This window comes from Pinus tabuliformis, chromosome 6, assembly GCF_031772625.1.
Source record: "Pinus tabuliformis cultivar Carrire ecotype Pingquan chromosome 6, CPIR1, whole genome shotgun sequence".
Classification (NCBI taxonomy): domain Eukaryota; kingdom Viridiplantae; phylum Streptophyta; class Pinopsida; order Pinales; family Pinaceae; genus Pinus; species Pinus tabuliformis.
The window spans coordinates 980,802,694-980,827,541 of NC_142292.1; the positions used below are offsets into that span (position 1 = coordinate 980,802,694).

General features: G+C 38.3%; 1 pseudogene across 1 annotated transcript in view; it reads right to left on the reverse strand.

The window, feature by feature from the left end:
• Nucleotides 1-3,906: 3,906 nt before the first annotated feature.
• LOC149262279 (kinesin-like protein KIN-14C) overlaps nucleotides 3,907-24,848 on the reverse strand; it is an 88,308-nt pseudogene continuing 67,366 nt past the window's right edge. The window contains exons 19-22 of the transcript XR_016258933.1: nucleotides 5,887-6,105; nucleotides 5,009-5,772; nucleotides 4,794-4,915; nucleotides 3,907-4,680 (exon numbers count right to left, since the gene is read on the reverse strand). The product of XR_016258933.1 is annotated as a kinesin-like protein KIN-14C (transcript). The remainder of the gene's footprint in view (nucleotides 4,681-4,793; nucleotides 4,916-5,008; nucleotides 5,773-5,886; nucleotides 6,106-24,848) is intronic.

Consider the following 24,848-nt stretch of genomic DNA (forward strand, 5'->3'; position numbering starts at 1 on the left):
GTTTGAGAGATATTCACAATTGAAATTAGTGGCCCCAGTTTCTGAGCTAAAACCCCAAGGGGTAGTGACATGACACCTCCTCCTACAGTGCTCAACATATGACATTGTTTATTGCTAAGTTAAACACTCATGTGTCACCTAAAAAAACACACCAAAGAGGGTTAGTGTACAATTACTTAGAGTTTAATAAACAAGTTATTAATGATTACTAAATTAAATTAAATTTATTAATAATAAAAAGTGTTTAAAACATCCTAAAAAGACGTACCTAATTATGCCCCTGAAAAGGTGTCTAATGTCTCCTCCAACGGTCAAATATGAAGCCCTCTCACATTCTATAAAAAGAACCTTATACATCCTCCTTAGCACATTAATTTCACACATATTATCATGATTACCTCTGTAATTTTTAGCATATCTGAAGAAGCATATTTCGGACTCCTGAGGCAGATAACGCAAAAGAGAGAATTGGATTAGGGCTCGGTGTTCCTATTCAGAAATTCGGTTTGGGTTCAGGTATCTTTCCTTTAAGTTTTGTGTTCTATTCAAAGGATAGTGAAGTTTTGGGTGCTCTTTTCCTTTGTTTTGATTGGGTCTGATTCTTAAGATTTGTTTGGGAACTCAACGTAGGAAGCAACGTAAATTTAGGGCACTAAAAATCAATCTATATATCTTGCTGCAAACCTTGGTCCAAAATTCACGAGTTCTTGTAGCCTTACTTCAATTTTGATCCACTTAAATTATTCTGCCCAATGGTTCTATAGAAGCATTGTAAATCTGCTCTTACATCCAAATTTTGAGGCTTGGTTCAGGGATGAAGTGACTTCTATTAAAGACAGTAGCTACGATTTTCTTTATACAGCTACATGAGTCCTGTCAAAAAAAAAATGATATCAAGGTGTGGATCTAATAAGGGCACTAAATTGTTGGTACAACAATAAGAATTATGTTTGTTATGACATTATGATCATCTTACAGCAACATTCTCTTTGAAGTGCAAAATTCTGAACATACATATATACCTTATATACGCATATCTATTCTTATTTGGAACTGACCCCACGCACCAATACACTTATGGTCTATGGTATGAAGATATGAATCGACAGTGCTTATTTGAGGTCAACAGCTTATCGTTGAGTCATTCCAAACCTGAAGTTTAAGTGACTTGACAATGGCACCTACAGCATTCACATGTGGTTTATAACAGCAATGCCATTGCTTTGGTGATTTCACTTTGACATTGATAACATAACTTGACAAATGATATATTAACCTTATGTGGCAGTAGCATAGACCTGATATGTCTACTTAACTTGATTAAATACATTGACTGTACACATTGACCGTGACTTGAGTTGGAGACTTAGACCTAGTACATTGATCTTATGTAGATAATAGTACTTGTATAGAAGTCTCCTAAGAGTGCAGCATCTAGACAAGTGTCTCCTAAAGGTTGTAGCAGTAGTATTGACATGATCCGTTGACCTGACACATACAAAATGACACTTAGATTAAACATTGAGATAATATCTTGACTTTGACTTGACATATTAGTGAGACTGTAAACATGACTCTTGTCTTGTCAAACATGTTGCAGCACGCTTAGTGATGTGATGCATTTACATGGTAGCATTGATTAACTATTGATGTGACATCAACATATGTAGATGTGATGGTCTCATATAATAGTGGTTGTGTAACAGTATTGCAGTTGGTTTATGACAGCCTCATTGGACCGTGATTTACGTGACTGCATTGGGTGAAAATGGCTCCAAGGCATTGACTATCTGAGCAACAACGATTACACATATGTTGGTAGCCCTACTTGGGCCTAGCCTGAGAGCTTTGAAGGCAGGTCATAGGGATGACCTGAGGCACCTAGGTTTGTGCCATTATTTGATAGCAGTACCACATGTTTGCAGCATTATGAATAGTTTGGTACAGTGCGGCAGAGTGATGCGTTGTCTACATATGAGCTTTGATGCTTATTTATTCATGAGCAGTTCAGTACAGTGACATGCAGTGGTAGCTAGTTTTGTGAGCTCTTGATGTTGAGAAGTGCAGTGGTTCAGTTATGATGTATAGTGACCTTTGCGAGCAGTGACACTCAGTGATGTGCAGTTGAGCAGTGACAGTGATGCGCAATTGAGCAGTGAGTTGATGTGCAACTTTGTGCAGTGGTCAGTGGCTACCAGGATCTGACAGATATACAACATCTTCTTTACAGCTTTATTATATTGATTCAAAGCACAAGGGGATCCAGTGTGAAAATTGTGAAACATGATCTACTGACTCTTCTGGGTGATTGGAGTCACCTTCAGGTTGTGACCTGAGAACACTTCAGAGTGGCAAGGTGGTGCTAGGGCAAGTTGTGGCTTACACAAGGCATTGTGGTGTCCATTCAATTGTGGCTGATAAACTAATAGGGCAGCGAAACATCCTCCCCAACAACAACTAGTAAATAGAGTGTTGGGGCACTCATCAGATTGTAGTCTGATCTACATGGCATTGGGGTATCCTTCTGGTTGCAAAATGATATTAGGGTCTAGTAGCATCTTACAAGTTGTAGCATGTGAATTAGGGGGTTGACGTCTCCCTCAATTGTAGCTGAAATCTTGATGTAACCAATTTTGTTTTAACAAGAAGAAAACAATTACTAAAGAAGTGTTCAATGGTTTTTGACCCGGATGGGGTTTTCCACCTAAAATTTGTGTCCTTTGTTTTATCTTTCTGCATTGTTGCATGGTGTTGTTTATTGTTGATTATTGTTTATGATCATCTGAAGAAAAACAATAATAATAATTGAAGATTAACTAATGCTCTGAAAAAAAAAAAAATGCTAATTGCGAAGAAATATTGATTCACCCCCCTCTTAGTATTTCAAATAATGACTTCTCTCAAGGTTTATCTATAGCACCTCATCTTTATCCCTTTAACTAGCATCCATAATGGCATTTATATATTATATTTTTAATATTTACATTTAAGCTCCCCTCACACCCAAGATCTTTCAAAAAATAAACACACTAGGCTGAGCCTAGGCCAGGGACAGAGCATCTATTGGATGGAAGAACGATCTACCCACTAATGCGTTGCTATCACCAAGATTCTACAAAGCTCAATCAAGCTTGGACACCCCTTGGGATAGTTTAATTCCCCCTAGCCCATTGGCTATTATGTTTATAGTCAAGTATTGCCCATAAACCCTCACTAAAAATTTCAAATGACCATGATTATTATGTACAACATAAGATATGGTTACTCAACACCCAACAAAACCAGGTATTAACACTACGGTGACAATTTAAAGTAACAAATTTAGAAAGCCTCACATAGCATTACTCTAAAAACCATATATCTTATACAGCACTGTCATTTAAAATTAACCTTGTTCCCAAAGTATAAGAGGAAACTAAAATTAGTGTCTACTTTACATATGAAGAACAGAAATTTCCTGATTTTTTAAAATTAGATAGACCTTGAAATAACACAATCACGATCTTAGTTCGATACATTCCAGTCCTTTGATACATTCCCACATGTAACGTACATTTCCTTACTATTAAGAATCCTCTCGAAACATCTTCTGCCAGATCTTTAGGTAACATGCAACCCAAATGGGATTGTCTACAAGAGTCTTACTGAGCTATGATAAATTGGCAAACGAAACATGCAAGAACTTGCAAGGGATCATTTGGCTTCTTTGACTGCTCAAACTAAGTCCCGTGATAATGGATGGCAATAAAAGACTCTACTTTGCATTTATCTTCCCTGAGAGAAAGTTCCCAGAGAGAAAGCATCGAGGGAAACAAGGTGCTCTTACAGTGAGGGGGGTAAGAGATGTGACATATATACATATATATATGTCATTCTCGAAATGATAAAATATTGATATGTACCCAATTGAAAATCGAAAAATAGAATTGATATAAAAATATACAAATAAATAACCTAACATAAATCTGTCCTAGTCGCTTAAACGTCAAGAAGTTAGTCCTTGGACATTTTTTTTTATCCTTGGACCTTTCCTTCCAAATACAAGAAACTTCAATGTTTTTCAGCAACAGTCGAATTGAATATACTAAAGCTGTTTAGTGTCCTAGTCGACAGGCATTCCGATTGCATTACAAAAAGCCTTGTACGATACAAAAACTAAAATTTAATAATTGATGCACTGGAGCAACCAAATGACGCATACACTATGAAAACTGCAGACAGAAGCTTTACCCAAAAATTCCAAAGTTGCCTCTGTTGCTCAACAATCAGACACTACCTTGGACTTTTTTTTTATGTACATATACCTTCACTGTTACGTGATGAAATAATGAAGAATAATTATAGTATGGGAATCCATTTTAACTGTGGACGGTATAATCACTGAAAGTATCTCTTTTGCGTTCTGATGTGTTTGATTTACTTAAAACCCATTAGAGTGAACTGTACAATGTCACTGCCGTCGCTTTGATGATGAAGAGAACCCTGATTGTTGGCTACTGGTAGACTGCCGACGAGGTACCGATCTCTGAGATGTGTCGACTGCCAACTGACGGTGAGACGTTGACTTTAGAGGGGACTCAACTGCCAGTTGTGGGCAAGAACCTCTCCTCGGAAGGGAGACAACTGCCGACTGTTGTTGAGACCCTCTCCTTTGAGAGGAGTCAATTGTGCAAGTAGAATCTGAAAAAGGCAAGATCATAACTCAACATCATGATTCTGGAAGCATATGGTGCATGTGCAGGCATCAAAACTTAACAAATGAGTGGGGGTGCATTAATTCGACGAAAACATACTTGTAATTTGTCCATTTCCTTGTGCACTGCTAGAGGACTTCATCACTCTAGTGTGAGGCTGCACTAATGATTGGCGTTGAGACTTGAGAGGAGGCCGGGGAATACGTGAAGGTGCCATCAATCTGAATTGAACATTCATGTGGTCAATGATCAATTAAATTTTCTATGTTCAATAAAAGTTTACGAGTAAAAGACCTAGAAATTATAAACCCTACCTCTTTTCATTTTCAGGAATAAGCTTCTCACTTTCCTTTTTCTCGGGGAAAAGTGTAAGCTCAACAATACTCGACATAGAACCATCCGTTTCTGTTCCCATTGAAAGATCTCCATCAGAAATGTCACTTAATCTCTCATCAAGATCTCCATCCGGCAGGCCTAGAAGTTCAACATCGGGGGGAATGTGATGTGCTGATTCAAGTGAAGAATACGAGTCTCTCAAATTTCCCAGGTCTTGGTTCGAAGGTATACGTTGAACCTTTAGCTGCAATATCTCTGACATGTTCAATGAGGTCTCTTGCCATCCACCTTCAGAATGCTTATCATCGATCTCAGAACCATTGTCTGCATTTGAAACTCTTCTGACTCTATCAGCCAAAGAAATAGGTTCCCCATCCTTCTCCATTTTTACAGTGTGTGTAGGGGTAGCCTCATCCTGAGAGGCAGTTCCAATAAGTGAAGATTCAGTACTACTATGGACCCTTTCACGGTTTTCTTTCGGAACATCTCCCTGCTCTGATAACGTGTCATGCCGGAGCTTAGTTTTCAAACGTGAAACTCGAGATGTGCTAAGTGTCGCCTTGGAATCCACAGACCTCTTTGTTGATGTCATACTCTGCTGCATTGGTACCGGCGTATGGTATTTTCCAGAAATATCATCAGAATCTCCAGTTGACGTAGATTCAATATCCTGGGAGGAGTTATCTTGAGCTGAGAAATGCGAGGGATGCTTCAGAGCTTGACCAGTCAATGTTTGTTGTCCCTGCAGTTTAGCATTCAATCAATAAATCAAACATCAGCAATAAATTCTAGATATAATCATTCAAAGAATTTAAGAGTGAATTGTATCACTCAGAGATAGGTTGAACAATCTTACCCCACTTCTTTCTGATCCTTCAATTATCAGACTCCGATTCCGGCTACCTTGCCCACCTGTCGTCACTTTCTGAGATTGCAGCGAAGAGTTTGTGGCCTTCGTTCTAAGTTTTTCACTATAAGAATTAGTATCTTGAGCATGGAGTCTGGACTCCTTCAATGTCTGTAAGCGTTCAATCTCGATATCTTTCTTTGTAACAACATCCTTCAGTGTTGCAATCTGCCACAGTAACTAGGCCTTTAGAATATATCCTGCCACAGTTAACTAACCTCAAGCAACGCTATGTATAAAAGATAAGCATGCAATTCAGATATAACCAAATAATATTTCCTAAATGTAAGAACATCTCAATGAAACCTTTAAAAGCAAGTATATGGTATCAGAGACTATAAATTCATGCATGTTGAAAATTTAGCAAAATTTGCCAACTATGCTCACTGGCAAATACCGATACTCAAGAACATTGCACTCTGTAGAATTGGATACCTAAGAATACCTAATAAAGGACCATTCTATCATTTAAATGTCCATTACTAACATAAACAAGTATTTTAAAACTAGGTTAACAAACAAACAAAAGAATACTCTCAGCCTTAGAGAGAAATTAACAGTGTCCTCTAATTTTTTGTCCAGCTACAATGGACTCAACAGGAAGTGCGAACCATTAAGCAAGATGAGAAAATAGCTTAGGCACACTCTAGTTTTTGAGATCCACTAGAAACTAAACTGGCCTTCATATTCCCTCCTCCACTCTCGTTTTCCACTGTTCATATGTTATTTATCAAAGATCCTCTTTACCTGGCTGTTCACCAAGTTTTACGAAAGAAGTGAGGCTTTTCCTCGACACCCATCTGATTGGAAAACTTTGGTTAGCACATGGCTTGCTGTAAAAATTATAGGACTCTTCTGCTGAATATGATTCTTGCATTTTACTAGTAATTTTCTTAAAATATAGATTTAGATGCTCAAGCAGCTCCTCAAAATGATAGCATGTGTTGGTCATTGCCTCTTCTGTTGAATGCATTGGCCTATTGACTTCTTTGGTCGTTTCTTTTTCAAGGTTTTAATGGCAAAACTTTAGCTTTCATTATAATTTATTACCCTTCTTGCACAGTTACTGAAAAAGTTGAAGCCTTGTTGTGGACATAAATGTCCAATATAAACATTGTTGGAGCAAAAGAGAATGGACTCAGAAATAATGATGGCAGAATGCGGCGTGTAGACAAAATATGCAAAATACAGAATGTTGCACATAAATGGAAAAAAATTAGAGGGTGTTCATTGGAGAAATTACTATGGATGCAATAGTCACCTGCAACAACAAAAGAAAAAATAAAATTATAAAGTAGCACGCTAAGTTCTATTTCTAGATGGCTGCCAAACCAAAGCCACCGTGTATGTGGCGTTCCATAATCCATTCAATACCCTTCTTTATTATTTTGTCCAGAAAAGTCAATTGCAGTTTCTAAGTACCAGGTAAATGCTGAATTTTTTGTCAGAGCTGGAATGCAAATAGAAACAGAAAAATTTGGAGTATAGCTGTTTATTCATAAAATTATAAAAAATAAAATAAAAATCATTAGAAATGTGATACAACCAAGGCATAAATATGGATCATACAAGGTATGAAAATTGGGTGGGAAATCCCTTTTATTTTTTTATGTTAGTTTTGTCGTTTCATAGAAAAGATTTTGTTCCAAGGCTGAAATGCAATAGTGTGTTTTATTTTCCATTTTTGTCCAACCCAAAAAGGCATCCTATGTTATTTATCCAAAAGTTAATTTTTGTGACATTTATGATATTTTCAACTTTCAATATGGTATAGATGTGTTATTCAACCAGTGAAGGCACTGCTACAATATTCAATAGTTATTTTATGCAAATCATAGCAAGGCAGAATGGTTAGTATGTGAATAACCTTTATAATTAGATGAACTGTGCTTCAGCTTAAAGAAATCAAGCAAAATACAAAACAATAGTACAGACAAGGTAGAAATATTGGAAATTGCCAGTGTCAATTCCCTATGAGCTCAACTGTTACTGTGGCACACTGCACACTTATATTAATTACAGCTTGTGAAACAGATAAGACTCCTGCACATTCTCAACTTATCTGCAGAAAATCCAATCCATGACATTCATAACTTGGATCCAGTCAATCAGCATCACAGGTACAGTCTAGGTCACCTGGTCTGTGTCATGTTCAAATTCAGCAAAAGTGGAGTTTGATAAACTTCACATTTAAGTTTGAAAGAGAATATCTTAAACTTGTTAAAGTTTCCTAAAAGAAGGCTAAAATATCATATATTGTTCAAAGACATGTCAATGTCTACATGTGCATTTGCGTACAAATTTAATTATCCTTGTACAAATTTTATGGAAAAAATATGTATGGCTATCAAGTCAGCCATCAAATTTGCCAGTTTTAGCCCAAAAAACATCATTGATAATATGTCCAGCTGTGAAAGTCCACACCCTACTAAATATTCCACTGTGGGGGATTTCGTGAATTTTGTTTTTCTCCCAAAAAAATCACCAAATTCTTTGACTAAAGGCACAGTCAATCAGGTTTCACCCATGTTACACAACAATGCATCCCACAAGGTTGGTGGTGTGTCATTTCACTACCCCAAAAGTGCCCCCGAGAAGAGGGGCGCATGGTGAAACATTTTGTTGCGGCCCCTAATACACCTCATATTATATGAGCTTCCACTTTGTGATTTTCATCACAATTGACAGATTGGTTGCTGGTTCCTTGAAGATCCTTGGCTTGGGGGAGTCTCACTTTTCTGTGGTTGGATGATTGTGTTTACTTCTAGGTGTTTGGTGTATATGCTATTGTTGGATATGGAAGATGGTCTAAGAAACCTGAGGGTTAGATGATGATGTTAAAAGATAGATGTTTCATAATGTTGTTAATGTTTCCTTGTGACTTGGTGTGTTGATGTATGATGTTGGTGTCACTAGGAAGGGGGTGTTCTACATGGCCATGTGTTGGATGTATGACGGGAAATACATTAGATGATTGGATGGGTTAGCACTTTGTTATGTCCCCTTCTCTTATGATGTTGCTATGGTGGAATGAATCATGTTGCCTGGATTTTCCGAGGTGATGTAACTTTTGATATGGCGCATTCTCTTGGGTTAGTTGGGCATCATTATGATGCGATTGTGGTGTATTATTTTATTATTCAGGTCGAACCACCCTTGGCACATTCTCTTATGGGGCACTTCACTTGAAAGTATTATATTATTTGTGGGTGGTTGAGGTAGTTACATGGCACACTCTTCTAGGGCACACTTCTCTATGGTTCACTTCTTGGGTTGGTTGGACATCATTATGATGCAGTTGTGGTATAAAATTTTATTATTGAGGCCTAACCACCCTTGGCACATTCTCTTATGGGGCACTTTATTTGAGAGTATTATATTATTTGTAGGTGGTTGAGGTAGTTAGAAGACACTCTTCTAGGGCACACTTCTCCCAAGCGCTCTCTCATCTTTAATACATGGATATTTCAGCTATGCTTGGCATCTTTTGACCTTCATTGGAGAGCGCCCTCACCTCTTTGGCTTGCCACATATATTATCTTATGTGAGGTGGTTATTGAGGACGTTTCTTGGTAGGTATGTGGCATACTTCGACAACCACACATGTGGCTTTTTCATCCATGCTGCTTGGTCTTCTTCTTTCTATTCCTCGAAATTCTTCTTAGAGGGCAGGCAAACATATTGAAGGTTTCTTCCTTTCTTTTTTAGAGATTGTCTTGGAGGGTGCACTTGTTTGTACATTCATTCATGAACTTGTTGCACACTTACACATGACTCTTGTGGACCACTTGCTATTCTCCTAGGAGGATTATTATACTATTTTATCATCCATGCATCTTAGAGGGCACACCTAGTGAGATCTCCTAGGTGGATCTTCAAGCACATTATCCTATATTAAGTTTTGTGCAATAACATACGTGATGAATAGAAGGAGTGGTAACTTGATCCCTTGGGCACTCTGACTAACAAAGACTCATATGAAGATGGGCCATGAGGATGTTGATGCTTCATTGAAGAACATTGTCATGGTGAGAGGGAGCCCTTCAAAGTTTGTACAAGGAACAACTCAAGGTATGTTTAAAATTATAATATTTGTAGTATGTCCCCATCATATGAGTGGGTACAATCATTTTGTCTTAAAAATATATTTATGGTAATAACTCTCTCATCTCTAGGGTTTTCCTATAGAAACATGAAAATTCGTATGTTGTTTGGGTGTTTGACTTATAGATTAAATCAACCCTTATCTTTCATGAAACCCTAGCCTTTTAGCGTTTGGTGATGATGACTAGGGTTTATGACAAAACCCTAGTAGAAGTTGATATAAGATCCTAAGGCATGAAAGTGAAACCCTAGGTGTAAATGCTTCCACTATAGTTGAAACCCTAACAAGGTATAGATTTTGGATATCTAAGGTTTAATTTCTTATTGAAGCTTTGATAACCCTAGATGCTCTCATTGTGTTGACATGATAACCCTAGATTGATAAAGTTAACTTCATGCTCTTGTACATATATATTTGTTTGCTTGGTTGTACTTGTTGTTAAGATTTGCAAGCACATAGTTTACTAGAGGTTGTAAAGATGTATTCCTACCTCATACATGATGATGGCTTTATGATGATGTTGGGCATGATGGAAAGAGGGAGTTGTAGGAACCCTGATGACATTGATGCTTACACTAATGATTAAAACAAAAATGACCTCGCTGCCATATGAAGATTAAAATGATGTTCCTAAAGATCAAAGTTATTTGATGACATGATGATGCAAAATAAAGAGCCTAAGTAGCTGGAAGAATAAAGTTGTTAATGATGTATTTATCTCCCTAGTTAAGGGGTGGGGGGGGGAGGCGCATAATTCTTTGCATCGTGTGTCATGCATTGGGTCAGGACTAACATTCATCTAGTGAAGGCCATGAGGAGAGAATGAGATCAGATAATAGCTAAAGCACTACCGGTGGTTAGTTTTAATGTGTCATGAATAAGACAAGGATGTTGTGAGTAGTGTTGAGGTTGAGTATGGTGTTGGTTGAGATGTTGGAAAAGGAAGCTTCCGTCAAGATTTGTTTGGATATTATAAGCAGCATCAAAATGGTTGAGGACCCCAAATTTTATGCTAGCATATTGATAATAAGAACCAGTATATTGGAAGTTTGATATTGGTTGGGGTTGTGAGGCTACAGTGTTTTCTGATGGATGAACAAGTAGTTGATGTGTTGATCTCTCCCTGAGAAGTTTGAATATTTGATAAGCATGCTTGGATTGGTTAAGAGGGAGAGATGAGTACCTTACACTGTGTGCCTATATGATGGTACTTGGGAGGACATCTTGGCCTGCGTGCCTGTATGATGGTACTTGGGAGGACATCTTGGCCTAGTTGGTATTAACAACTCAGTTATAGTTTGGCCTTGATGATGTCTAGATCCCTATGTGTGAGGGTATCATGGCCTTAATGATATGGAGCTTCGTTTTAGTGATGATATCTTGACCTAGATGATAACTAGATCCCTATGAGGGTTGGTGTCTTACCATGGAGACCTAGATGGTACCTATATCTAGTTGAATTGATACTAGGGTTGTAGCCTGATGGTACCTATTGTGGCAAGTTGCCTTGATGACACCTTAGTCCATGTTGGGTTGATACCTTAGTAGCAATGGTATCTTGATCCCTAGCATTGCATATGTTGACACTCTTCTTATGAGAACTTTTCAAAGTGAATATTGTCCTTATACCAGTTGATCAATTATGAATACCTCCCTAGTTAAGAGGGAGTGTTGCAAAGTGTAACTAGTATCGGTCTTCATAATTGCTATTTGGATCATGACATGATGTAATTCGTATGTACTTGTCAAAAGAAGAAAAAGAAAAATATTTTTGCAAAAGAAAAAATATTTATTGAAGGATGGGTTTCATGCTCAAAGTCATTGACTCATTGGTCATTAGGTCAAAGCACCCATTGAGTGCTTTAGGATTTTTGTCTTCAGTCAAAGTCATTGTCATGATGTAAAATACCCTATTGGGCATTTGTAACAAGAAAAGAAAAATTATTTTAATGTTTATAAGAGTCTAGAAAGACTCAAGACCAAGTCAGCTAAGCCTACATGAAGTCGGTCTAATGTAGGCTTGAGGAGCAATGTGAAGAACATATAAAGAATAGGACTTCGACCTCTCGGGAGAAAAAAAACACACGCATCTCTTGATATGATCTACAATAGAAAAAGAAGTGCGAGAACCATAGAAGATAAGGAAAGGTCTAGCGAAGGGAGAAAGAATGCCTTGAAGGAATGGATCTTTAAAATTACTCCTTGTTTAGCCCACACATGTGAATACTCTGCGGTCTTTGGGATTTCCACAGGTCTGAAAAATGCAAGAATGGTTGCAGATTTTATTTTAAGAATGAAATTCTTGCTTAGAAGGATATTGCCTTGTTGAAGAAGGTTTGTTTGGTGGCTTGCCTGGTCTTAGGTCTTGGAAGTCTCCTTTGAAAGTGATTCTATAAGAAGAGAAGTTCTTTTGGGTTTTCCCCTTGGAAGGGTCTTGCCCTAGCTTGGAACCTATCTTTGGTGTCTCTCTTTCTTTTATTTGTGATCTTCATTATTTGGCAATTATCTTGATGATAAGAACATAAGAATCAAAAGAAATAAAAGAGGAATCACAAGCAATTGTCAAGAAAAGAGAAATCAATTTAATAAGAAACACTAACCATTGCCCTAACAATTTTCTCAACATCATGCACCCTAGGATGCTCCCAAGGCCAAGGAGTATGCTCCCTGTACATTTAGCTAGTTCTCCTTGTACACATCAAACCATGATTGTGGTTTTTTAGTAGGTTTGACCAAAAACGCTAGCAACTAATTGTTGTTTTTTCCAGTGTACTGGAATCTAGGTTAGGGTTTTAGAATCACTAACATTACCAATCCAGTATACCACAACAAACTACTTTGCACAACAGATTATAAACAACAGTAAATCAATCAATGCATAATATAGACAACTTTTTAAAATTTCAACAACCCAACTTCGTTATATTAACAAATTGTAATACAACTATGTAGGGCTCCTATATCAGGGATAATGGCCCTCATCCATTGATACAAGACACAAGCTAGGGTTTGGTGTCACGAACTGTGACCACCAATCTACCCTGAACAAGATACAATTTGAACTACTTGCTGATGGTGGCCACACAGCGCTTTCTGTCCACGTACCCTAAACACATATGCTCAGTCCTTCGGCTTCAATCTGCAATAGCTCCAACATGGCTCTATCAATGAACCAGCTCCTTTAGGTCACTGAACTCAACTCCAATCTGCCCTCTAGCTAATTATCTGTCCATCAATGACTCAACACTTAGGGTCTTCTTGCAAGTTGTTCACCACTCCATTTGTGAACAACTCTAGACTGCCCACTGCTTCTCCCCCATCACCTTTGGGACTTATTGCCCAGTAGTTTCTCCTTAGTCCTTCAAGGACACAACTCTAAGGGACTTCTGCCCACTAGTGCCTTCTTGGGTTGCCCAATGAAGACACACTTAGGGCATGGAGGGTTGCCCACTTCTATTGTAGATGTCCTTCTCTAACACACAATCTAGGGCTAGTCAAATAGCTCCTTTTCCAAGATCAGTCATTGAGCATCAAAGTATTCCTTTCCTAGCAGTCCAAAAGTCCTCCTTTGTCCTACACTTAGGGCTCCCAAGGCCATCTGCTTGTTGCCCTCCTTACAGCTTTAGGATGGACTCTATCCTCTAGCAAACAACATCAAACAAAGGAGAAACCAAACCATACCTTATTTTGCAACTTTCTGCTACTCCTTTTTGCTTGGGCTCCAATGCACTTGACTGAGGTACTCAGACCTCTGCTAGGGCTGACTGTAATTCCTATTACAGCCCCTCAACTCAGCGTAAATCACGCTCAATTATCTGCGGTTAGGCTCCTTCTACTTACTCCTTCCCTTCGTTGTCTTCTAGAGCACCTTCCTTACCATTGTCTGCACTTTTGACCTACCAAAAGCCCTGCAATGGGAGTTCGAATCTGCTCCACAGCGATTGAGATACTTCGGCCTACAAACAGAGATTAACCATCACAAATATGCCACGGATCTACCCATATTTCTCCCTTACAACCTCGACCAACTTCCTGCCATACTCGGCCCTCAAGATAAACTTAAGAAGATACAAACAGATGCTACTTCTCTCCTTCGTCAAGATCCCCTAGGATCTGTGGCCACTTCAGAGGTATGTTTATGTGATGTTGTGCTCATAGGATGGTTGGAATGAGGTCTCTCATCATCTCTATTTATACATTTCATTAGGCAAACGTCTAGCCCATCAAAGGTTCTCCTCAAGCCAAGGCCGACTTGAAATCTCTAGAATAATTAGCCCACAAAACATATGAAAATTAATTTCTCCATTTCTAGACCTCCACTCTTGGTTCTTCAAGTTGCCCCTTACTCCTCTAAGGGTGCTCTTTCATCTCCAAGGGTCCAATCATCAAATCTCCTTTATGGTTTTCGCCCCACTTCTTTTGCGTACAAAACACCCACCTTGGGTTCTAAGCCCACAAGCCACTTTTGTGGAGCCCATTCCTCCAACACCGTCTAGCCTAGGGTTTGGAGTACCTCCCAAGCTATAAATCTCGAGAGCAATAACAATGTTAATTGCTTAAAATAAATAAATAAAGATGAATTTTTACTTTACTAGCCTGAAAAATGTCAACTTTTACTTTAATTTTTAACATTACCATTAATTGTTTAAACATGGTAAAGAGTTGTTCCAAACTCATTGGACTACATATGGAGAAAGTAAAATTTCATATTGTTGATGGTTGTAGCTTCAACAAGAACTTTTGCATAGGTTTTGGGTCAAATGTGCATGAAGTCATTCGAAGACCCTTCTATTTTCTAATTCAGTTTATTAAAGTGAAGAACCTTTTAATTTTAACTTTTAAGTTGTGAAAAGTATAATAAAATGTAATTTAATTACACTAGTAAGTAAATTAGATGGCTTTATCCAATGTTGATCCCTAGTGAGATTGGGATTTAATCTCAAACATTGATCTCAAGACTAAAAAGGATTTAACAGTCATTCACTAAAGACTATAAAGGCAGAAGGGTAATAACATCGCGACAAATACAATAATTCAGTTGCACAAAGTGACAGAGTTATTGCTCAATGTGTAAGCTAGGAAAGAGGGTCATACAACCACAGCAACGAAGTTGACTTCAACCAATTTTTGGAGGTTGTATGATCTAGCAGCAAGAGGGTCATACAAATTGGGCACAACAACAGCAACAACAAAACTTTAACCCAACAAACTCAACCGTACAATCCAGCAATGAATTTAGTCATACAAGGGGATGTTATAGGATTGTATGTCAACCAAGTTTTGTTGTAGATTTCTTTCTCTACAGGAGTTTGAAAACTTTTCATGAAAAACTAATTTGAAGAGCAAGAAAATTTATCTGTGAATTTGGAAATTTATTTTTGCTTCCATTGATTTATTGTTTTCAAAAATTGTGTGATAATTCTATGGTCTGAAATTTTCCATTCACTACCCTAATTAAAACCTTATCTGTCACAAATTGGCCTTCAAAGGCCTTACGTTAACCCAAAGAGTCTTAATGTGGTATTTGTTGCCTTAGGAAAAGCCCTGATGTTGCACCACTACCCTAAGATAGCTCCAGGAGGGAAAGTGAGCCTTAGACACTGCCCTAGAGGGCCTTCATTGACTCTGATAATGGTTTGTTGCTCACAGAACCTCGCTGACGTTGATGTTAGCCTCAAGAAACTCAAGGTAAAGAAAGAAATATCACATCAAGCTCCTTCACTAATTCATCCACGGGAAAATCTCCCTTTTCGCTTGCCAAATAAATAGATGAAATATTTTCTTTAGAAAAATTATGCCAAACAAAAAGAGGGATTGGCTAGGGTGTAATCTTTCACCATCAAAACCAATCAAAGGTAAAGGTATCTTAAAACCCTCAGAGCCTCAACTCACAAAAACAAAGATATCCAATTCAACCATGATGAGAAAAAAGTTTCTTCTCTCTCTTGTTTATAGATTCTTTTCGGGGTCTCTCCACCTTATTTTAATGTGAGGGGTTTCCCTCCACTTAGCCCTAATTTTGGCTTCCTTCACCAATTTTGCCCCAATTACCCCAATTTACACAATGTTGCCCCAAAAGCATTGGATAATGGGTTCCTCGTTTATCATTGACTATAGTCTACAGGGTTGGATAGGCTACATAGTCCTCCCTTGGACAATTAATAAAAAGAGGACAATACAGATGAAAAATTTCCTTTAGAAAAATTATGCCAAACAGAAAGAAGGATTGGCTAGGGTGTAATCTTTCACCATCGAAACCAATCAAAGGTAAAGGTACCTTAAAACCCTCAGAGTCTCAACTCACAAAAACAAAGATATCCAATTCAACCATGATGAGAAAACAGTTTCTTCTCTCTCTTATTTATAGATTCTTTTCGAGGTCTCTCCACCTTAATTTAATGTGAGGGTTTCCCTCCACTTAACCCCAATTTTGGCTTCCTTCACCAATTTTGCCCCAATTACCACAATTTACAAAATGTTGCCCCAAAAGCATTGGATAATGGGCTCCTCGTTTATCATTGAGTATAGTCTACAAGGTTGGATAGGCTACTTAGTCCTCCCTTGGACAATTAATAAAAAGAGGACATTACAGTCCCCCTTCCTAACATTGCTTACCTTCGAGCAATTGCAAATTCTATTGCTGCAATGTTTGTTCTCCTTCCCATGTCACAACTTCTTCAGGTATGTCCTTCCATCTAATGAGATATTCTTAGATCATTTTGCCCCTCAATCTTCTTTCTCAAACTGCCATGATTGTTTTTGAAATCAATTCTAGCTTCCCTTCTTCGTCCAAAGGGGGTAGCTCAATGGATGTAGTGACCTATTGTCTGATGGCCTTCTTAAGAGACGATACATGGAAGATGTTGTGAATTTTGCTTCCTTCGGGTAGCTCTGGTTCATATGCTACCTCACCTACCTCACCAATCCGTCAGAGTACTTTGTAAGGTCCATAAAACTTTGGCCTCAGCTTTTCTGCAACGCTTTCCTTGAATGTAGATTGCATATATGGTTGTTATCTCAAGAAAACAAGGTCTCCTATCTCAAAACTACGCATTGTTCTATGCTAGTCTACATATATCTTTTGTTGGTTTTGGGCAATCTACAGATTTTCCTTAAGGACCTCAAGGCTATCCTAGCTCTCCTATATCCAATCTTTGGCTTTTGGGGCCCCGCTATCCCCGGAGGCCAAATCAGTAAAAGATGGAGCATCATACCCATATATTTCCTTGAATGGTGTCATCCCAAGATGCAACCAATTGATCCACGCCTTTTTTTTCCTTGTCACACAGCTACGTAAATAACCCTCAATCCATTTATTCACAATCTCCATCTAGCCATCCAATTGATGATGTTAATTGGTGTTGGGGGTCAATTTTGTTCCCACTAATTTGAAGAGTTCTTGCCAAATGCACTCATAAATCTGCCATCTCAATCACATGGAGTTTAAATGCATCCTTGAAGAACAATTTTGCTACCTATGCAGCCTTATAATCAACTAGAATCGCGAAGAAATGCACGAATTTGGTCAATCTGTCAACCACTGCATAAATGTAATCCTTGCCTTACGCCTTGGGTAGATCTGTGATGAAATCAATTCAGATGCTCTCATATTTTTGTTCTACAATCGGCAAGGGTTGGAGTAGACCTGCAAAATACATGTGCTCGGCCTTATTTTGTTGTCAATAAGTTTTGAAGAACCCTTGGTGTCATGTTGTAATGGTGTGTCATGTGTAGCCTCCAAGATTTTCTCCTTGAGTGTGGACTCAAGGACCAGATATTTCCCATCTTTATAGAAAATAACGTCATCTACTATTTTGTAACTGTCATCATGGATGAGGTTGTCCATCAGTGCACAAGCAAACTTGTTTTTGGAGTATTCCACCAATATGTGAAACTTCCAATCTTCGGTGATCTCCATGAGAGAACATGATGATGGTTTCCTAGAAAGTGCATTGACCACAATGTTATTTTTTCCTTTTATGCACTCAATGTCAAAATAATAGGCTTGGATCATACTTACCCACTTCTATTGGCTTTTATTTAGTTACTTTTGCTCCAAAAAGTGATGCAAGTTGTTGTCATTTGTTTTGACCACGAGCCTGCTCCCTACCAAGTATTGACTAAATTTCGTCAAAGCGTGCATAATGGACAACATCTCTTTGTCGTATATGGAGTAGAGTTTTTGTAGGTCCTTGAGTTTTCAACTCTCGAATGCAATCGGGTGTCCCTTCTGCATCAGCACATGTAATATCCCCAATTTTGTGAGCTTGGGAATTTTGCCCAATTTTGGTAATATTATTTAAAAGGGGCAACTAGTATTTTAGAGAAAGGTGGGAAGTATTATTTTACTGTAGATTGGCGGCAAATTATTATTTTATTAAAATGGTGGAAAAAGTAACTAAGTGGAAAATGCCCCCACAGAAGCCTAGAAGGATTCAGAGAAAATATAAAGGGAGGGACTCATTTTGCGGATCATCTTTTGACTATTACACTTAGCACTTTACTTTATCTTATCTTGGAGTTGTTTAGTGCAAGGGTAGAGTGTTGTTTAGCACGGGAATTCCAAGAGGGATTCCACCCCATCTTCGGGGGACTTCAAGTGCCTCCCTAGTTGTGAATTTAGAGAGTCCATTGTTAGGCTTTCATAGAGCTTCACTGAGAACATCATTTCCAGCTCTGCGTCTTTCCGGGCGTCTTGCCAAACATAGAGTCAATTAGAGTTATTCATTGTGGTCCAGCATACACCGAGTTGGAGTCTGGTTTATTTACAGGTGGATTTTCCTAGTTGGAGCTGGGAATTTTGAGTTGATTTTGCAAGGACAAAGAGCAACAAATTTGTGGGACAAAATTCTCTTCATTTGAAAGTGAGTAGGGGTCTCTGGCTTAGCCTACGCAAGGGAAGAAGGGACAAGAATTGTGGAGAGATAAAAGTCAGAGATTATAGGTAAACCTTAAGGGAGAATTTAGTCAGTGGTAGATTTGGGCATAATTTTGTAATATCAAACTATGGGGTATTTTCTGGCCAGATGTGGCGATTTGCACTTGTTGGGGGTCACCTAGGTGAGAGGAGTCTAAGGTTAATTTCGTAGAATTTTTTGCACTATTTCTGGAAAAAAATCAGTGTTCCAGTCAGCAGCCAGCAACAAAAATTATTTGAGAAAGGCACAATTCACCCTGGGACCATTTCCACCATTTCCTTGTTACGAGGCTCCATTTAATTTCCTAGAATTTTCTGAGCAGTTTAAAGGGCCAAAACACCAATTCCATTCCAGCCAACAGTAGTAGAATTTACTGGGCTAGCGCAAAGACTTGGGAAGAGCAGTTTCCAGCACTTGGGCAGCTCCATTTTCACTTTGGACTCGATTAGCTTGTTGTAGCAATCCCAAGTTCCTCTTGTTCATTTATATGTACCTTGTTTTATTAGTTAATAAAATGGCTTAGCTCTTGGTACAATTTCTGGTGCAATTTGTCATTATGCTTGTGTGTTAGTTTTATGATTACAAATTTATGCTTTATTTGTTCTTATCACTTAATATTTCCCACTAGGAATATTACAGCACATCTCTCATCCCTTCCCCCAACACATCGCACTCCAATACAGAAGGTTGGTTGAAGTCGGGAAGTCCATCTAAAAGCCCCCTTCTTTGTCAAATTTATTAGTGGTGCACCTAACTGAGAGAATCCTTTGATGAATCACCTGTAATAGCTGCAAATTCCAAAGAATCCTTGTAACTCTGTTAGGTTCTTACGTATAAACCAATACAATATTGCATGAATCTTCTCTCACCTACACCCTTTGTGCACTGATTATATGCCCCAAATACAGAATCTATGTCATCCTGAATTCACACTTTGATGCCTTGGCATAGAGTGACTGCTTCTCCATAATGCTCAAAATCTCATCCAGATGTCCCAAGTGCTCCTTCCACGTTTTGTTGTATATGAGGAGGTTGTTGAAGAAGTCGGGAAGTCCATCTAAAAGCCCCATTCTTTGTCAAATTTATTAGTGGTGCGCCTAACTGAGAGAATCCTTTGATGAATCACCTGTAATAGCTGCAAATTCCAAAGAATCCTTGTAACTCTGTTAGGTTCCTAGGTATAAACCAATACAATATTGCATGAATCTTCTCTCACCTACACCTTTTGTGCACTGATTATATGCCCCAAATACAGAATCTATGTCATCCTGAATTCACACTTTGATGCCTTGGCATAGAGTGACTGCTTCTCCATAATGCTCAAAATCTCATCCAGATGTCCCAAGTGCTCCTTCCACGTTTTGTTGTATATGAGGAGGTCGTTGAAGAACACTATGAGGAATTTCGTCAAATACTTGTTGAAGATGTGGTCCATATAAGAATGGAAGGTGGCTAGCGCATTCGTCGATCCAAATGGCATGACCAAGAATTCAATAAGCCCATAGTGGCACCTAAAAGTCATCTTAGGCACATCCTATTCTCAACCCTGAATTTGATGATACCCTTGCCACAGATCAATCTTTGAGAAATACACTGCTCCATGCAATCTGTCCAATAGTTCGTTGATCTTGGGGATAGGGTACCTGTTTAGTGCTCAATAGTCAATGCACATCCTCCATGTGCCATCCTCCTCCTTCACCAAAATCACCGATGAGGCATATGAGCTTGAAATTGTTGTAATGTGGCCCATAGCTAGAAGTTCCTTGATGACCTTTTCCATCTCATTCTTGAACTTTTTTCGGTGCCTGTAAGGTGTGGTGATTATAGGTTTAGGCCCTTCTTCAAGTTTTATGGTGTGCTCAAAAACTCTATCAAGAGGCCTCCCTAGGAGGATATCACCAATCACTTGGTCATTCTTATTGAGGAATAGTTGATTGTCTGCATGGTGTTGTTATTTACTATAAGACGTGTTCTGGCTTGTATTCATACATCTAGTTGCATAAGCTACATCCTCATGCCTAAATATGGCCCTCCATTATTTTAGTTGAGACAGTTTGGGGGGTGCCATTAGACATACCTCTCAATACTACCCTGTTGCCATTCGATGCTTTGAATTCCAACTCCATTGCTTGGTATTCCATTATGATCTTTCCCAACGAGTGTAACCACTAAACTCCCAACACAACATTTGTGGTTGGGAGTTCTATTACATAAAAATCATTAGTGAATGTGTAGTTACCTAGTGTTACACTCAGACGTAAGATCATCTATGTGCAAGCAATATTGTACCCATCAACGACCATCATGTTGTAGCCCTCGGATTCTTTTGTGGGAAGACTTCTTCTTGCTACCAAAGTTGCTTCAATGAAATTGTGTGTAGCTCCTCCATCAACCAAAGATGTGATTCGTTGTCCTTTTATGACCCCCCTAATCCTGAAGCTGTAATATTTGGGGGTTCTTGAAAGAGAGGCAATAGTACCACCCTTGATTTTTGTACAGGGCTTCTCCTCCTCTTAAGTCTCCTCAATGTGTTGCTCTTCCTCAAAGTTGCTAGGTTCATTGCTTTATGCGGGTGTTTGATCTTCTTTGTCATCATTATCAGATACTATCTCAATATAGTGGATTTTCCCTTTGCCCAAGCATCGATGACCAAGCTCCCATGGTTCTTTGCAAGTGAAACAAAGCTTCTTCATTCTTAACTCACACCGAGTTTCATCATCCAACGTGTCCATTTTGGTCCAATCTTTCTCAAACGACTTCTTATTTTTGTCCTTGTAGAATGGCTCATCTAAGCCTTCTATAAAGAGCATAATCAACCCCTGCTCAAAAATATCTTTCACCATGACTGTTAACTGTTGGAATTCTAAGATGTAGGACTCTGGTGTTCCAATCTAGTTGAGTTGTGCTAACTCTCCAAAGTGTATCTCAAGTTCCTTCTAGTCGAAACGATCTATCAATCTTTGAGTTAAGTCCACATAAGAGGTTATATGCTGGAGTGCCACTAGGGTGACCAATCCATGGCACAACCATTCATTTGCCTCTCCTTCCAAGTGTAATGTGGCAAATTTGATAGTAATTACTTCCAACATGGGATTAAGTTGGAAGTAGGTGTCTATATTTTGTACCCAAGCCCTTGTTGAACACTTGCATGATCCATCAAAAGAGGGAATGGACAGTTTACCCACATCCGATCATGGTTTTAATGTGCTTGGGTTCTATTCTTATACTTGATGCTACTGAACTCCTGAAAAGTCATGGTTGCCCATACATTTTCCCCTAGTGTTGCATACTCCTGAAAGTATTCGATAAAGTTTTCATTATGCTTTGCTACTCCTTGGGTTGTTGTTCTAAGATCATCTAGAAATTGGGGAAGTAAAGGTCTATACTTTCTTTCCACTAGATGACCTTGCATTAGAACATTCAAAGATATTGAGAGATCTAGAATTATGGTTTGTGTTCCCTTTAGCAAAAGTCTTGTTACCAACATTCAATGCATTAGCAACATTGTTACTTGTGTTGTTTAGGTTTCCCATGACCCAGTTAAAAAATTGAGCCATTTGTTGTTGTCCTTGGGCTATCTGCTACTACCTTTGAGTTAACAATTGGGTTATTTGTTGTTTTCCTTGGCTAATCTAATGTTAGCTCATTCAAAAGGCCAATGAGGTCTTGTTCTCCCTTGTCCTCCATGGTTGAACTATAGGTAACCTTTTTCCTCCGCATTGTGACATTTCCCCTATCTTCTAGAAGCACACGGGGCTCATATGCTCACAATTTGGGAGGCTGCTTAGCTCTGATCCCTAGTGAATTTTTCCCTTGGGGTTGATAACAAGATTTCCTCTAGAATTCACAATATCTTTCAATTGAATAATATGATAGTGGAAATACAGTGATGTAAGCAAGTAAACAATGTTTAGAAGTACAAATCAAATTACAATGTCCATCCTAGGGTTGTTGCAATCAGTATGTGATGTACATCCCTTATAATTTAGTAACAGAAATTGCAAATCTTCTAGAATCCCTAATGTTGTTAATATCAGCTTGAACTTCTTTGCTTCCAAAGGATCACTGCACTGCCAAGGAGGGTTTGTGATAGATCCTTTCCTATCCAATATTATCCTCATTGCTAGAGTAGTATCTTTAGCATCTTGCTACACTCATCTAACAATTGTCTCACGGAGAAGTTGTTGTCTTACAAAGTTGCTTGGATGATTCACTACCCTAGTTCAACCTGCTCTGTCACAGATTGGCTTCCAAGGGCCTTGCATTAATAAGGCCATTAGTAAGGCCAAAAGGCATTACCAAAATTTCATAAAGACCTTCATGAGTTATGAATTTTGTTTTCGGAATATCTTTTGTCTTCATTCTAATTTGATGATATCCTGAGCGAAGATCCAGCTTGGTGAAGTAAATTGTTCCACGTAGTTCATCCAACAATTCATCAATGATACGAATGGGAACTTTATCTTTAATAGGGATCTTGTTGAACTTTCTATAATCCTGACACATACACCATGATCCATCCTTGTGCACCAATACTATTAAAGAAGAGAAAGAACTTTGGCTAGGTTTAATTATACCTTCCTCTAGCATTTATGCAACCATACGTTCAATTTCACTCTTTTGCGCATAGGGATATTTGTAAGGTCTAATGTTTGGAGAAACACTTCCTGGAATCAAGTGAATAGCATGATCGTGATCTCAAATAGTTGGGAGACCTTTGGGAGTATCAAATCCCTTGTAATAATTGTCAAGGACTCTTTGGACATTTGGAGAAATGGATGACTTAGATATTTGAACATCTAGTGAGAATAATTGTGCAACTACCACTCATTGTTCCTTCTTCAAAAGCTTTGCAATTCCATTAGAGTTGATTATCTTCTCAAGTTTCCCTATGATACCCCTTAATTCAATTTCCTTTCCTTCCCAGAAAAATTTCAATAAAAGTTCTTGAAAATTAAAATTTATTGTCCCCAAAGATTGTAACCATTGGACTCCTAATACAACATCAACACCACCCATTGGAATGGAAAGCATTGGACTATTCAATACATATTCCCCCATGGTTAAATTGATATTATGGCACTTCCTTGAGCAATTTATAGTTCCTCTATTTGCAAGCATTACTTGAAACTTTGGTGTTGGATATAGAAAGCAAATCAAATCCTTGGTTATATTACAATGAATAAAACTATGGGCACTACATGAATCAGTCAACACTATTACTTTTTTATTCTTGATATATCCTTCTATCTTGAGAGTTTGAGGAGGGCAATTCCCGCCAATGCATTACAAGATATGGTCGAATTTATTTCTTCTTTTTCAACACCTAGGGTTGGTCCCTGGTGTATATCTTCTTCTTTTGATGTTTCTTGTTCCTTTTCTTCCTCCTCTTTACAATCTCTGTAAAATAATTTATTCTCAACACAATTATGACCTTTAGTGTATTTGCTATCACAACTGTATCAAAGCCCTTCTGTTATTTTTCCCTCCAGTTGTTGTGGTGTCATCCTTGTAGGTTGTGGAGGCTAGCAATAACACTTCCATCTTTATAGTTGTGAGTGGTAGACCTTCTTGTTGCCATAACATTGCTTTCAACTTTTCTTGCCACCTTGAATGCATTCTCTAATGACTTAAGTTGCCAAAGGCGAACCTCATGTTGGATGTTATCCTCTAAAGTCCCTAGGACTACAACAATCAGATGCTCCTCTAGAATATCAGTTACCTTGATATTCACTCTTTGGAAGTCCTCAATGTGCTCCACAGCCGAATCCTTTTGTTTAAGATCTATCAATTAGCTAAAGGTATTGCTCTTTGTATCCTCATAATGTGCTACCAATTCCTTTGTAAAAAGTCCAAGTTACAAGTGATTTACGAGAACAAATCCATCG